Source organism: Oncorhynchus keta, chromosome 10 (assembly GCF_023373465.1).
Source record: "Oncorhynchus keta strain PuntledgeMale-10-30-2019 chromosome 10, Oket_V2, whole genome shotgun sequence".
Lineage (NCBI taxonomy): Eukaryota > Metazoa > Chordata > Actinopteri > Salmoniformes > Salmonidae > Oncorhynchus > Oncorhynchus keta.
Genome location: NC_068430.1, coordinates 27710891 through 27728401, shown reverse-complemented (window position 1 = coordinate 27728401; position 17511 = coordinate 27710891). Strand labels below are relative to the sequence as shown.

The 17511-nt window shown below is 43.6% G+C and overlaps 1 pseudogene across 1 annotated transcript in view; it reads right to left on the bottom strand.

The window, feature by feature from the left end:
* LOC118388457 (leucine-rich repeats and immunoglobulin-like domains protein 2) overlaps positions 1-17511 on the bottom strand; it is a 29287-nt pseudogene that overhangs the window by 10255 nt on the left and 1521 nt on the right. Inside the window, exons 2-9 of the transcript XR_004826557.2 lie at positions 16705-16779; positions 14831-14963; positions 14445-14588; positions 12489-12632; positions 8719-8862; positions 8342-8460; positions 2672-2675; positions 2511-2531 (exon numbers count right to left, since the gene is read on the bottom strand). The product of XR_004826557.2 is annotated as a leucine-rich repeats and immunoglobulin-like domains protein 2 (transcript). The remainder of the gene's footprint in view (positions 1-2510; positions 2532-2671; positions 2676-8341; positions 8461-8718; positions 8863-12488; positions 12633-14444; positions 14589-14830; positions 14964-16704; positions 16780-17511) is intronic.

The window sequence follows — 17511 nt, the reverse complement described above, 5'->3', positions numbered from 1 at the left end:
AAGCTGCCCAGTGACCCAAGCCTACGAGATGAGCTAAATCACTTCTATGCTCGCTTCGAGGCCAGCAACACTGAGGCATGCATGAGAGCATCAGCTGTTCCGGGCAACTGTGTGATCACACTCACGTCAGCTACAGAGAGCAAGATCTTTAAACAGGTCAACATACACAAGGCTGCAGGGCCAGACGGATTACCAGGACGTGTGCTCCGGGCATGTGCTGACCAACTGGCAGGTGTCTTCACTGACATTTTCAACATGTCCCTGATTGAGTCTAATACCAACATGCTTCAAGCAGACCACCATAGTCCCTGTGCCCAAGAACAGAAAGGCAACCTGCCTAAATGACTACAGACCCGTAGCACTCACGTCCGTAGCCATGAAGTGCTTTGAAAGGCTGGTAATGGCTCACATCAACACCATTATCCCAGAAACCATAGACCCACTCCAATTTGCATACCGCCCAAACAGATCCACAGATGATGCAATCTCAATTGCACTCCACACTGCCCTTTCCCACCTGGACAAAAGGAACACCTATGTGAGAATGCTGTTCATTGACTACAGCTCAGCGTTCAACACCATAGTACCCTCAAAGCTCATCACCAAGCTAAGGATCCTGGGACTAAACACCTCCCTCTGCAACTGGATCCTGGACTTCCTGACAGGCCACCCCCAGGTGGTGAGGGTAGGTAGCAACACATCTGCCATGCTGATCCTCAACACTGGAGCTCACCAGGGGTGCGTGCTCAGTCCCCTCCTGTACTCCCTATTCACCCACTGCTGCATGGCCAGGCACGACACCAACACATTCATTACGTTTGCTGACGACACAACAGTGGTAGGCATGATCATCGACGAGACAGCCTATAGGGAGGAGGTCAGAGACCTGGCCGGGTGGTGCCAGAATAACAACCTATCCCTCAACGTAACCAAGACTCAGGAGATGATTGTGGCCTACAGAAAAAGGAGCACAGAGGACGTCCCCATTCTCATCGACGGGGCTGTAGTGGAGCAGGTTGAGAGCTTCAAATTCCTTGGTATCAACATTAACAACAAACTAGATTGGTCCAAACACACCAAGACAGTCGTGAAGAGGGCACGACAAAGCCTATTCCCCCGTCAGGAAACTAAAAAGATTTGGCATGGGTCCTGAGATCCTCAAAAGATTCTACAGCTGCGACATCGAGAGCATCCTGACCAGTTGCATCACTGCCTGGTACGGCAATTGCTTGGCTTCCGACCGCAAGGCACTTCAGAGGGTAGTGCGTACGGCCCAGTACATCACTGGGGCTAAGCTGCCTGCCATCCAGGACCTCTACACCAGGCAGTGTCAGAGGAATGCCCTAAAAATTGTGAGACCCCAGCCACCCCAGTCATATACTGTTCTCTCTACTACTGCATGGCAAGCGGTACCGGAGTGCCAAGTCTAGGACAAAAAGGCTTCAACAGTTTTTACCCCAAAGCCATAAGACTCCTGAACAGGTAACCAAATGGTTACCCGGACTATTTGCATTGTGTGCCCCCCCAACCCCTCTTTTAAGCTGCTGCTACTCTCTTTATCTTATATGCATAGTCACTATGCATTCATGTACATACTACATAAATTGGCCCAACTAACCAGTGCTCCCGCACATTGGCTTACCACCCGCCAACCCCTCTTTTTATGCTTCTGCTACTCTCTGTTCATCATATATGCAGTCACTTTAACGATACCTACATGTACATACTACCTCAATAAGCCTGACTAACCGGTGTCTGTATATAGCCTTGCTACTCTTTTTTCAAATGTCTTTTTACTGTTGTTTTATTTCTTTACTTACACACACACACACACACAAAATTGGTTAGAGCCTGTAAGTAAGCATTTCACTGTAAGGTTGTATTCGGCGTGCTTGACAAATAAAGTTTGATTTGATTTGCTTCTGCAGTTCTGATGAGGGGATTAATTGGCTGTGTTTAGCATTGAACGGTTCATGGGTCCTTCTAAACCCACAGAGGGCTTGTGTTCACAGGACGGGTCATGGGCGCTTTTGTTTCTCTTTGCTCATGCCTGGGTGGATCTTAAAGGGCCTTCTCTCTAATTCCCCCTGCTACGGAAAGCCCAGGGATGTGTGCTGACCCAGAGCCCTGACCTCTCTCTTTATGCAGCTCAATGCCTTCTTGGAACTCAGCATGTCAATGAATGTGTTAGTGCCCCCTCCTCCACTTCCCAGAGGGATTTTGGATAAAAAGGTAGTATTTGGTTAATTGAGCCTTTCTGGTAGTCTTCATGCCTCAGAGGTCTTAAAAGCTAAATTATGTGAATGAGGGTTTCTATACTACATGTTCTCGTCGTCATGTCTTTACATAAATGTTCTACTTACTATACTGCAGTTTAGTGGTCTACCATACAACAATGTAATAGAGTACCAGTACACTAGGGTACCACTAATTCAACAAAGCGAAGACACGACCAATCTGATATATTAAAAAACAAAAAAGGTTTTAATAGAGTGGTGTGAGGTCCTTACAGTGAGCGAAGATTGGCCAGACTTCCAAGATAGCGTAGCAGTAAGTCGTCCTGTCGTGTCGTGTCCCCTGTATATATCGTTTCTTTTTTTACATCTTTTTCTTCGCATATCTCTTTAAAAACTTTTTGCTAAACCTAAGCTTCCAAATACTCTCCTGCAACCCGCCTCACCCAATGTAGCTATTTTTCCTAAAGTATTTATATTTACTTCGGAACCGGAAGCCCTCAACTGAAGCTCAACTGAAGCTAGCCAGCTAACCACCAGCCATGCTAGCGGTCTTCAGCTAACCAGTCATCAGCTAACCTTCAGCCCGGAAAGCTCTCGCCAGTTCAAACAACGCAACTCTAACCAGAGCATAACGGACCTATTTATTTTTCATCCCCGGATTCCTACCGCAAACGGAACATTTTTCAGCTGGATCTTCACAACTAGCTATCTAGCTATCTACGAACTGTTAGCTTGCTAGCACAGGCCTGCTAACCTGCTAACCGCTAACCCTAACCCTAACACCCATATTTACTTTCTCTCTCTTTTTGATTTTTAATTTGTTTATACATTCCGGAAACCTGCCTCACCCAATGTGATACGGAATCGCTATTATTTTTTATTTTTTAGAACACACTCAAGAACCTCCAGAAGCTAACCAGCTAACTAGCTACAAGCTATTTAGTCATTGTTAGTTTTTTTAACCTGGATAACACTCGCCAGTCCAGCCCCCCTGCCTCATCCACAGCTGCCCCCGTGCTTCTACACCTGCATTGCTTGCTGTTTGGGGTTTTAGGCTGGGTTTCTGTACAGCACTTTGAGATATCAGCTGATGTATGAAGGGCTATATAGATAAAATTTGATTGATTGATTGACTCTGATCACTTGGCTACATAGCTGATGCACGCTGGACTGTCCATTAATCACGGTACTCCATTCTGCTTGTTTGTTTTATCTGTTGGCCCCGTTGCCTAGTCAACGCCATTTTACCTGCTGTTGTCGTGCAAGCTGATTAGCTGTTGCTGTCTAACCTACTGTTTTAGCTAGCTTTCACAATTCAACACCTGTGATTACTGTATGCCTCGCTGTATGTCTCTCTCAAATGTCAATATGCCTTGTATATTGTTGTTCAGGTTAGTTATCATTGTTTTAGTTCACAATGGAGCCCCTAGTTCCACTCTTCATACCCCTGATACCTTCTTTGTCCCACCTCCCACACATGCAGTGACCTCACCCATTACAACCAGCATGTCCAGAGATACAACCTCTCTCATCATCACCCGGGGCCTGGGCTTACCTCCGCTGTACCCGCACCCCACCATACCCCTGTCTGCGCATTATGCCCTGAATATATTCTACCATGCCCAGAAACCTGCTCCTCTTATTCTCTGTCCCCAACGCTCAAGGCGACCAGTTTTGATAGCCTTTAGCCGCACCCTCATACTACTCCTTCTCTGTTCCGCGGGTGATGTGGAGGTAAACCCAGGCCCTGCATGTCCCCAGGCACCCTCATTTGTTGACTTCTGTGATCGAAAAAGCCTTGGTTTCATGCATGTCAACATCAGAAGCCTACTCCCTAAGTTTGTTTTACTCACTGCTTTAGCACACTCTGCTAACCCTGATGTCCTTGCTGTGTCTGAATCCTGGCTCAGGAAGGCCACCAAAAATTCAGAGATTTCCATACCCAACTATAACATCTTCCGTCAAGATAGAACTGCCAAAGGGGGAGGAGTTGCAGTCTACTGCAGAGATAGCCTGCAAAGTAATGTCATACTTTCCAGGTCCATACCCAAACAGTTCGAACTACTAATTTTGAAAATTACTCTCTCCAGAAATAAGTCTCTCACTGTTGCCGCCTGCTACCGACCCCCCTCAGCTCCCAGCTGTGGCCTGGACACAGCCCCCCATCTAGCTTCAGAGTTTGTTCTGTTAGGTGACCTAAACTGGGATATGCTTAACACCCCGGCAGTCCTATAATCTAAGCTAAATGCCCTCAATCTCACACAAATCATCAAGGAACCCACCGGGTACAACCCTAACTCTGTAAACAAGGGCACCCTCATAGACGTCATCCTGACCAACTGGCCCTCAAAATACACCTCCGCTGTCTTCAACCAGGATCTCAGCGATCACTGCCTCATTGCCTGTATCCTCTACGGAGCCGCAGTCAAACGACCACCCCTCATCACTGTCAAACGCTCCCTAAAACACTTCTGTGAGCAGGCCTTCCTAATCGACCTGGCCCGGGTATCCTGGAAGGACATTGACCTCATCCCGTCAGTTCAGGATGCCTGGTCATTCTTTGAAAGTAACTTCCTCACCATTTTAGATAAGCATGCTCCATTCAAAACATGCAGAACGAAGAACAGATACAGCCCTTGGTTCACTCCAGAACTGACTGCCCTCGACCAGCACAAAAACATCCTGTGGCGGACTGCAATAGCATCGAATAGTCCCCGTGATATGCAACTGTTCAGGGAAGTCAGGAACCAATACACGCAGTCAGTCAGGAAAGCTAAGGCCAGCTTCTTCAGGCAGAAGTTTGCATCCTGTAGCTCCAACTCCAAAAAGTTCTGGGACACTGTGAAGTCCATGGAGAACAAGAGCACCTCCTCCCAGCTGCCCACTGCACTGAGGCTAGGTAACACGGTCACCACCGATAAATCCATGATTATCGAAAACTTCAATAAGCATTTCTCAACGGCTGGCCATGCCTTCCGCCTGGCTGCTCCAACCTCGGCCAACAGCTCCGCCCCGCAGCTCCTCGCCCAAGCCTCTCCAGGTTCTCCTTTACCCAAATCCAGATAGCAGATGTTCTGAAAGAGCTCCAAAACCTGGACCCGTACAAATCAGCTGGGCTTGACAATCTGGACCCTCTATTTCTGAAACTATCCGCCGCCATTGTCGCAACCCCTATTACCAGCCTGTTCAACCTCTCTTTCATATCGTCCGAGATCCCCAAGGATTGGAAAGCTGCCACAGTCATCCCCCTCTTCAAAGGGGGAGACACCCTGGACCCAAACTGTTACAGACCTATATCCATCCTGCCCTGACTATCTAAGCCTTAGATAAAAAAATTATACCATACTCTGCTATAAATAACCAAAATATCATGTCTTTCCTTTGTTTTGGTGTAAAGAAGCACAAGAACATTAGGAAAATATTGAAATTTAATGAACTATCCTTTTACAAAACATTTCATGAAACACCTCATATTTCCTTAGACAAATGTGCAATTTACTTTTATCATTCACAAATATGCATTGCAACTGATCCCACTGATTGTACAAAGGCACAAAACTTTAATTGGTACTGAAAAATATAGTAATGCACTTTAAGATTAAATGAGACTTTTAAAGAAAGGAATTTTTAAACCACTTACACATACGCATATAAAATCTAAATGTAATCCCTGCGTACACCTTACAAACTAAGGAGAGTGATTTTAAATGTGTAATGAAGAAAGTGTTCGCCTGTCCTGTAAATCTGTAAACTTCATACATGAAACATACATACACATACAATACATACTGAAAATTTATGGAGTTGTATGAACAGTAGAATTCCATCACACAACTTTTGTTTTGAAGCTGCTGACTAACATTTTTTAAATCACCACAGTAAGGATTCATCTTCACAGAGCTGTATTCTTTCAATGCAAACAGTATCTAAGGCAGCATTTTAAAGGTGTTAGTCTAGTTTTTCGCTGTGATGAGTCTCGTAGTGGCGTCGAATATTATATTCCTTCAATACCGAAACTTGTTGCAAACACACCAAGCACAAAGGTTTTCCGTGCATCTCTGTAAATAAATAGGACGTGGTCCATTTTTCTTTGAAAATTCTACACTCCTTATCTACTTTTCTCCGTTTGGATAACGACATTTTGGCTAATGAGGGTGTAGCGGAGAGGTAGAGACCAAGGTATTAACAACGTCGTAACAAGCAGCAGATGGCGCATTGATACCGTCTGCTGTTTTCAGTCTGTCTCAGTGATGCGGCTTGTCTTCTACTCTGATGGAAAGAGTGCGCCCCTTAGCGGATAATCCATGAATTGCAGCGAATTAAAAATATTAATTCCATGTCTTTTATGCAATTTTTCCACTTTCAAATTATCCTGCGGGCCTGATCGAACCTCCTTGGGGGCCGGTTCCGGCCCGCGGCCCGTATGTTTGACACCCCTGATCTAAGGTCTTCGAAAGCCAAATCAACAAACAGGTCACTGACCATCTTGAATCCCACCGTACCTTCTCCGCTGTGCAATCTGGTTTCCGAGCCGGTCACGGGTGCACCTCAGCCACACTCAAGGTACTAAACGATATAAAACCGCCATCGATAAAAGACAGTACTGTGCAGCCGTCTTCATCGACCTTGCCAAGGCCTTTGACTCTGTCAATCACCATATTCTTATCGGCAGACTCAACAGCCTCGGTTTTTCGGATGACTGCCTTGCCTGGTTCACCAATTACTTTGCAGACAGAGTTCAGTGTGTCAAAATCGGAGGGCATGCTGTCCGGTCCTCTGGCAGTCTCTATGGGGGTGCCACAGGGTTCAATTCTCAGGCCGACTCTTTTCTCTGTATATATCAATGATGTTGCTCTTGCTGCGGGCGATTCCCTGATCCACCTCTACGCAGACGACACCATTCTATATACTTTCGGCCTGTCATTGGACACTGTGCTATCTAACCTCCAAACGAGCTTCAATGCCATACAACACTCCTTCCGTGGCCTCCAACTGCTCTTAAACGCTAGTAAAACCAAATGCATGCTTTTCAACCGATCGCTGCCTGCACACGCATGCCTGACTAGCGTCACCACCCTGGATGGTTCCGACCTTGAATATGTGGGCATCTATAAGTACCTAGGTGTCTGGCTAGACTGCAAACTCTCCTTCCAGACTCATATCAAACATCTCCAATCGAAAATCAAATCAAGAGTCGGCTTTCTATTCCGCAACAAAGCCTCCTTCACTCACGCCGCCAAGCTTAACCTAGTAAAACTGACTATCCTACCGATCCTTGACTTCGGCGATGTCATCTACAAAATGGCTTCCAACACTCTACTCAGCAAACTGGATGCAGTCTATCACAGTGCCATCCGTTTTGTCACTAAAGCACCTTATACCACCCACCACTGCGACTTGTATGCTCTAGTCGGCTGGCCCTCGCTACATATTCGTCGCCAGACCCACTGGCTCCAGGTCATCTACAAGTCCATGCTAGGTAAATCTCCGCCTTATCTCAGTTCACTGGTCACGATGGCAACACCCATCTGTAGCACGCGCTCCAGCAGGTGTATCTCATTGATCATCCCTAAAGCCAACACCTCATTTGGCCGCCTTTCGTTCCAGTACTCTGCTGCATGTGACTGGAACGAATTGCAAAAATTGCTGAAGTTGGAGACTTTTATCCCTCACCAACTTCAAACATCAGCTATCTGAGCAGCTAACCGATCGCTGCAGCTGTACATAGTCTATTGGTAAATAGCCCACCCATTTTCACCTACCTCATCCCCATACTGTTTTATTTATTTACTTTTCTGCTCTTTTGCACACCAATATCTCTACCTGTACATGACCATCTGATCATTTATCACTCCTGTGTTAATCTGCAGAATTGTAATTATTCGCCTACCTCATGCCTTTTGCACACATTGTATATAGACTCCCCCTTTTTTCTACTGTGTTATTGACTTGTTAATTGTTTACTCCATGTGTAACTCTGTGTTGTCTGTTCACACTGCTATGCTTTATCTTGGCCAGGTTGCAGTTGCAAATGAGAACTTGTTCTCAACTAGCCTACCTGGTTAAATAAAGGTGAAAAAAAAAAAAATAATAATAATAATTGCTCAAAACTCCCTCTCCCAGGTGGCTGATGGCATTCTCTCCTAGGTTCAGGTTCTCCAGAAGGCCCAGTCCAATGAACGCGGTCTCCTCCAACCGGGTGAGGTGGTTGAAGGACAGATCGCTAAGGAGGACATCCCCAAGAGACAAGCTTGGACAATGGCCTTCGGCAATCATACTGTACTAAAACATATTGGCCCCTTAAGAATGAGCTGAAATCCATGTGTTAACATAAACATAAATGATCTGCAATACACCCTCCCCAAGTCCCAAATAGATACTGGTCTTTCAGCTTCATAAAGGGGTAACAAACAATAAACCCTAACGCACTCCCGTCTCCAACAGTGGGAGAAAAGTGGGGTTTGGGTTAGAAAGAACTCATAGCTCCTCCAGCTTTTGGCAGAACTCCCAGGCATCTGGTCGGATGATGCCGATGGTGTTCTGGTTGACCCGCAGAACATGCAGCATGTGTAAGCCATACAGCCAGCCTTTGTTGACCTCCGTCAAATTGTTGTGCTCCAGCTCTCTTAGAAAACATACAATTATTTTGTGCCCAATAGAAATTAATGGTAAATAATGTAGTGTAATTTGAGTCACTTTTACATTAATGTGGATACTACCATGATTAAGGATAGTCCTGAATGAAATCGGGAATAATGTGTGAGAAAGTTACAGATCACAAATATCATACCCCCAAGACATGCTAACCGCTCACCTTTACAATAACATGCAAAGTTTGTATTTTTTAGGGGGTGGGGTGCATCTAACTTTCTCACTCATTATTTACGATTCATTCAGGACTATCCGTAATCATTGTAGCATCCACATTCATTTGGAAATGTTTAGAAACAGAATATATTCTTATTAACAAAATGTAACACATTATTTACCATTCATTTCTACTGGACACAAAAGAATCTGAAACACAACCAAAACAAACAGCAAATGCATCCAACAAGTTTGTAGTGTCACAAGATTTATGTAATCATTACGTTCTAGGAATATGGGACCAAATACGAAACTTCAAACACTTGTGGTCCCTTAAATGGGAGGACCATGTATAAAAAGTGCTGTAATTTCTAAACTGTTCACCGGATATGGATGAAAATACCCTAAAAGTAAACCTGAGTCTGCACTTTAACTTCAGTCATTGTATCAAAGTGCTGGAGTCAAAACAAATGTGTCAGTGTCCGAATACTTTGAGCTCACGAGGGTTGGACGATGTCTGGAATGCACATCATCCCATCCAAACATTTTTGATATACGAGTGTGTCGTCAATTTTTATTTTATAGGGTGCATCGTTGTGTTGCCTAGCAACGCAGTAACCAATCTGTAATGCAACTTGTGTCAAGCATAAACCTCTGCTCATTAGACTACATTGTGGAAATCATCATACCAATAGTGTATTTTCTTGTGTGCAAATAATTAAATAAATATAAACCAATCAATACGGTGATATGTGGTACCGATCACTTTGAATGGTGATTTGGAACCAAACGTTGTAGGCCTACAGTTTGATACGAGATCCCTTTCATTGGTGATTTCGGACTATTTCAACTGAGATGGTGAAAAAGTGTACTCTATAGCAGACGTTGCTGGAAAGTCTTCTTGGGAGAGCTAAGCAAACAGTCACTCAGTGAGCAACAGCAGGCTAGCACAGGAGGAGATGATGACACACTGGCATGGTGGAGGGGGAAAAAGGGTTGACTTCCACTCTTGGACAACGTCGCCCTAAAATACCTCTGCATCTGTGCAAAAAAGCGTTCCGTCTTAACGTGTTTTCAGTGGGCCTATAGCATGTAATATTGTTACTCCACAATCTATTAAAGCCAGAAAAAGGGAACAGGCTTGTGTTCCTTGCCAGAAACATTTAGAAAGGTTAATATATAATGAAAAGAAAAAGTCTGGAAGGTTCTTCATTGCACTTTTTATTTGTTTAATTTCCAAAGACTGTATCCACAGACGCCTCTTATTTTAAATAAATGTAGCCAGGGTAGAATAACTGTTGTATACCTATCACTTTTTTGCACTGTAATTTGTGGTTAATTTAGAACTTATTTTGTTTACTTAATTTATTGTCATTTGTAGCCCATCCAAATGTGGGTTATTCTTTTTATAAGCGGCATTTGTTTATTGTTCCTGCTTATCGAAAGCACTGCTGTGGGAGCTTATGTAATGAGCGCCACAGGTGATCAGCTCACTGGTCACCATAGCAACACCCACCTGTAGCACCCGCTCCAGCAGGTATATTTCACTGGTCATCCCCAGAGCCAACACTTTCTTTGGCCGCCTTTCCTTCCAGTTCTCTGCTGCCAATGACTGGAACAAATTGCAAAAATCACTGAAGCCTTATATCTCCCTCTCTAACTTTAAGCATCAGCTGTCAGAGCAGCTTACCGATCACTGTACCTGTACTCAGCCAATCTGTAAATAGCACACCCAACTACCTCATCCCCATATTGTTACTTATCCTCTTGCACCCCAGTATCTCCACTTGCACATCATCATCTGCACAGTTATCACTCCAGTATTAATGCTAAATTGTAATGATTTTACCTCCATGGCCAATTTATTGCCTTACGTCCTTACATTTGCACACACTTTACATATATTTTTCTATTGTGCTATTGACTGTACGTTTGTTTATGTGTAACTCTGTGTTGATGTTTTTGTCGCACTGCTGTACTTAATCTTGGCCAGGTCGCAGTTGGACTTGTCGCAACTGGCCTACCTGGTTAAATAAAGGTGAAATTTAAAAAATGCCCATTGCGCAATTCAAGGATATGAATAAACACCTCAGTGCTTGAGGTGTCACTACAGACACCCTGGTTCAATTCCAGGCTGTATCACAACCGGCTGTGATTGAGAGTCCCATAGGGTGTTTTTTTTTTATTATTCCAAAATAATATAAATATCTGTTTAGAAGTTTAACTTGTACAAGTTACATTTACTTCACATTTTATTGAAATACATGTTTTATTTTGTGTAGGCCTATATTATTGGCTGTTTGGTTTGCAAGGATTTTCTGGCGGCACACAATTTATTTTTCCTACAGCTTTGGTCAGGTGGAGGCCAGAAACGTATAAAGTTTGTTTAAACTTCCCATTCGATTATTCTAACTTGCAATTGTTGGTTCTCTCCCTCATTATTACCATATTATGTTTATATTTAGGCTCATCACAAACATTTCTGAGATAGAACTCTTTTACTGGGCTCCTAGATTAAATTTGAAAGTAGATCATGAAATATATGCTTAGAACATCAAGTAATATTCAAATAAAATAGGGATTGGGAGAAAAAAAGGGAAATTAAGCTCATACAACAAGCCAGACAAAGCCGTGTCTGCGGTAAAAGGCCCATGATCATCCGACATTGGCAAGGTGAGCGAGATAAATGTTCTGACATTTTGCACACTCTCCACCCCATCTACAATATACATACATTGTAGGCCTACTCTTGCATTATGTTAAATAGTAGGCTAAGTCTACCTACATATTTATTGAAAAGGGCTATGACAAATAGGAATAGGTAGGTCATTTGGCTGCGAGCTGCACTGTTGTGCTCTGCCCGACTACGGTGGTACCAGTCATGTTCAAATATGTTTTAAAAAAGTTAGAATATATAAAAACTATCGTCCGTCACATCATGTTGTCGTCGACAATGTCTGTCAAACATAGTCGAATTCCAATTGTATCGTAATATCACCCAACCCTTAGAGCTCACTATCTCATCGGTGTCGTTTCTAATTCGAGCAAATGAAGCATAGTGGGCAGAACAAGCAAGGAGGTGGGCATAACCAAGTACAATCTAGCGAGAAAGTATTGGCGTTTGTAACACTCCTAAACAATGCAAATGTTTTTTACTTTGGCAAAGGGTCAAGTCTACTAAACATAGTGCACTCTGTTCGTAACATTGGAGTTTAGGGAAATAAAACTGCATTGGGCGCAAACGTTTCAAAATAAGAAAATTTGCAGAATGTCGGCCAAGTATTATCGAGCTCCATATTCATATTCACTGGACTTCCTCTTATCACCATATTTGATGAACAGATGCTTCAGATTTATACATCCTTTGAAACATCTGGCTCCTCCTATCTCTGCAAATACTGTACTGATCTTTCTTATAAAAGACGAAAAGGCAGAAGAACTGACAGCTCCTCAATGTTGTTGAGCCCAAAGAAAGCACCGTCCATCAGCTTTGTGATGCCATTCCGCTGCATCTTCAGTGATTTCAGTAAGTCCATCCCTTTGAAGGTCAGGCTGTCCACCACCTTGATCTTGTTACGCTTTAATTCCCTAGGAAAAAAAATCAGAATCAGGCAGTTTAGAATAAGTTGTTTCAACTACTATAAAACAGTACTAGATACGGAATCTGTGAAATCTAAAAATGCACAATCACGAGTGCAAATTGTTTACAGAAAATACATTTAACTAAACATAGTCCCTCATACAAAAGTATCGAACACATTCAAAAGCTTAACATATGTAGACTAAATCATGTAAGAAACCTTCCATCTAGCGAGGGTCTGGTAATTAGGGTTGCACACTGCTCATCACTGCTATGGAAATACACTGCTCAAAAAACTAAAGGGAACACTAAAATAACACATCCTAGATCTGAATGAATGAAATATTCTTATTAAATAGTTTTTTCTTTACATAGTTGAATGTGCTGAAACAAGATCACACAAAAAATATCAAATGGAAATCAAATTTATCAACCCATGGAGGTCTGGATTTGGAGTCACACTCAAAATTAAAGTGGAAAACCACACTACAGGCTGATCCAACTTTGATATAATGTCCTTAAAACAAGTCAAAATGAGGCTCAGTAGTGTGTGTGGCCTCCACGTGCCTGTATGACCTCCCTACAATGCCTGGGCATGCTCCTGATGAGGTTGCGGATGGTCTCCTGAGGGATCTCCTCCCAGACCTGGACTAAAGCATCTGCCAACTCCTGGGCAGTCTGTGGTGCAACGTGGCGTTGGAGGATGGAGCGAGACATGATGTCCCAGATGTGCTCAATTGGATTCAGGTCTGGGGAAAGGGCGGGCCAGTCCATAGCATCAATGCCTTCCTCTTGCAGGAACTGCTGACACACTCTAGCCACATGAGGTCTAGCATTGTCTTGCATTAGGAGGAACCCAGGGCCAACCGCACCAGCATATGGTCTCACAAGGGGTCTGAGGATCTCATCTCGGTACCTAATGGCAGTCAGGCTAGCGGCCAGTCATGCTGGAGGATGTTGCAGGCAGCAGAACGTTCTCCACGGCGTCTCCAGACTCTGGCATGTCTGTCACGTGTGCTAAGTGTGAATCTGCTTTCATCTGTGAAGAGCACAGGGGGCCAGTGGCGAATTTGCCAATCTTGGTGTTCTCTGGCAAATGCCAAACGTCCTGCACGGTGTTGGGCTGTAAGCACAACCCCCACCTGTGGACGTCGGGCCCTCATGCCACTCTCATGGAGTCTGTTTCTGACCGTTTAAGCAGACACATGCACATTTGTGGCCTGCTGGAGGTCATTTTGCAGGGCTCTGGCAGTGCTCCTCCTGCTCCTCCTTGCACAAAGGCAGAGGTAGCGGTCCTGCTGCTGGGTTGTTGCCCTCCTACGGCCTCCTCCACATCTCCTGATGTACTGGCCTGTCTCCTGGTAGCGCCTCCATGCTCTGGACACTACGCTGACAGACACAGCAAACCTTCTTGCCACAGCTCGCATTGATGTGTCATCCTGGATGAGCTGCACTACTTGAGCCACTTGTGTGGGTTGTAGACTCCGTCTCAGGCTACCACTAGAGTGAAAGCACCGCCAGCATTCAAAAGTGACCAAAACATCAGCCAGGAAGCATAGGAACTGAGAAGTGGTCTGTGGTCACTACCTGCAGAACCACTCCTTTATTGGCGGTGTCTTGCTAATTGCCTATAATTTCCAACTGTTGTCTATTCCATTTGCACAACAACATGTGAAATGTATTGTCAATCAGTGTTGCTTCCTAAGTGGACAGTTTGATTTCACAGAAGTGTGATTGACTTGGAGTTACATTGTGTTGTTTAAGTGTTCCCTTTATTTTTTTGAGCAGTGTAGTTTGACTGAAGCAGAACATTGACTTACAGGAACTGCAGCTGGGGAAGCCTGAACACTTTGTATGGTTGCAGTGTTATTCTGTTCCTGTTTAGCTTCAGAACCAGCAGGGAGCTGGATATGTTGTCAAAGCAGCCAGGTTCAAGGACACTGATCTTGTTATTGCTTAAATTCCTGGGAGATAGAGATGCAGAAACATTCAATCAGGAAGGGCGCTCAGTTTACTTTTACATTACACCTGCATGTATACATTCCAAACATTTTAATGTCTTTATTCTGGATGAAAAAGTCACATTAATAAGACAATAACAAGTAAAGTATAACACACCCTTTTGGTTGTAGCTGAAACAACCATCTCCTCCCTCCTTAGAAGTTGTCTACTATAGTTGTGAGTCCTGCCTGTGGCATTGTTTTCCAAGTATTTCAGCTGCATGGTTGGGAAGGCTCCAGCCTTGATCTCTGAGATGGAGTTAGATGACAGATCAAGTCTCGAAGGAGATGTATGGATGCAGCTGATGCATCCACAGCTCCGAGATCCTGTTGTGGACCCTGTGCACAATGAGCAGTAATGTACATAATAATCAACATTGATCTACATAAATACACCATCAATGTGTATTTATGCCCAAACCATGGCATAAAGAATGCCGGGTAAGACAGAAGTCCCCCAGCCGGTGATTCCTTTCTTCAGAAACTTCCCTATTGCATAGTGATGGGAAGTTCAGCTCTTTTTACTGACTTATCAACTCATTCAGTCAAAATAACAAACCTTTCAACTAATTTCATTCATTTGAGTCTGTCATGCCCATAGCATGCGAACAATGAACTGACAGCTCAAAGGTCGTGTCATGATTCTACAAGCCTCTCGTTCACCATAGGGGACTTATTGCAGCTGTCATTCGTGATAGACGCGTAAAACATGTGCTTTAAAACAACGTACATTTGTTGATAGGCATGCAAACAAATAAGATTATTCCTTGATACATTAGAAACGAGGTTGAGACCAGTTGTGATTGCAACTGGACTAGGTTGTGAATGACTCTTGCCGGAATGCATTGCTTGACTGAGATGAGGGTGATAAGAACAATGCCGTTGGCGAACTGCAGCCCTCCAAATAATTCCTTCCAAGTATGTTGAGCAGAGGCTGTGTATGTTTTGGTTTTACAAAGCTGTGTCCAAAACCTTCAATTAATTGCATTCATTCTTGCACCATGCGATTAATTGTCAGTTCTAAACATGCATTTTTCTTCTCTATGCTCATGATCTATACTGAACAAAAATATAAATGCAACATGCAATCATTTCACAGTTCATATAAGGAAATCAGTCAACTTAAATGAATGTATTAGGCCCTAATCTACAGATTTCACATGACTGGGCAGGGGCGCAGCCATTGGTGGGCCTGGCTCACCAATCAGAACGAGCTTCTCCCCACAAAGGCGCTTTATTACAGACAGAAATGCTCCTCAGTTTCATCAGCTGCCCGGTCTCAGACCATCCCGTAGGTGAAGAAGCTGAATGTGGAGGTCCTAGGCTGGCGTGGTAACACGTGGCCTGCGGTTGTGAGGCCGGTTGGACGTAGTGCCAGATTCTCTAAAACAACGTTGGAGGTGGCTTATGGTAAAGTATTTAACATTCAATTATCTGGCAACAGCTCTAGTAGAGATTCCTGCAGTTAGCATGCCAATTGCACACTCCCTCAAAATTTGAGACATCTGTGGCATTGTGTTGTTTGACAAAACTGCACATTTTGTCCCCTGCACAAGGTGTACCTGTGTAATGATCATGCTATCTAATCAGCTTCTTGATATGCCACACCTGTCAGGTGGGTGGATTATCTTGGCAAAGGAGAAATGCTCACCGACAGGGATGTAAACAAATGTGTGCACCAAATATTGGAGAAATAAGCTTTTGTGCGTATGAAATAGAAGACCCCAGAAATGTTTCAGTTCATGAAAAATGGGACCAACAACTTACATGTTTTGTTTATATTTTTGTTCAGTATATCTTCCTTCGAGCATATGGCAGACAGTTGGTGGTCGAAACAAGTCTCTGGAGCCGCTGAGACGGAGAAGTGTGTATTAATCCTGCTGTAGGACTCATTGTGGCCAGCACTTGCAGGTCAAACAAACTACTTCAATGAAGGAGTTGCTCAAAAAAACAAATCATGACTCAGTAAAAAGAGTCGTTTCTGAACTGCACATTACTACTATGGCAAGCATACTACGACAGGACACCTAGGAATCACATCACACAACTTACAGAGTAGGAGAAAATGGTTTTGACTTACAATGAGAGTGTTGTGATGTTTGGGGTAACTTCTCCAAGGTATGGAACAGTTGTCAGATCATTATGATTCATAGTGCTGAAAAATATTCCATTAGTTATTACAGAGAATTCCATGGACACCTTTCAGTGGACCTTGCAGCTGCTTTGGCATCTTTCCAAGAAAAACTCAAATGATCTTCGTAGGCTAGGTTGTAGCAACCTCATGATGAGTGTAGTGAAATTGAGTGTAATGAAGTAGTCTAATTCTATTGGTGTTACATTGAGCTGGGAAAATGGAATATGAATGACAGGCACTTACCGCCACTGATCTGGATGAATCATTCAATACCGCCTATGCACACACTTGCCTGCATCTAGTTGATCTAGGGTGTAATTATTAGTCCAAACAGTTATAGTTTCTATTGGACAAATTCAGGTATGTTTATCCCCGTTTCATTCTGTTTGCTTCCGTTTAAGAAACATTTTAAGAGAATGTGCGTAATTAATACCTGAATACCCTGATCACATAAACACAGTTCACTTCCATAGCAGCCACATACAAACAGCATGATCACTTTGCTAGTTGTATAATTCATTCGACATCTATGTGCTCTCCTCCTCTCACCATTTCCTTTCACTTGTGGACTTCAGTGCACAACACAGCTGTCTGTGACCAGGTCGAAAAAAACCTTTCCAAGCCAAAACGTTATACCTTAACGGCTAAACACAGTCTACATCATCATATTAGCTAACGTCATAACCAACATAACTACTAGAACGAATGTGTTAGTAAACCCGCTACAATCATGCAGTACAGTTTACAGCAGCA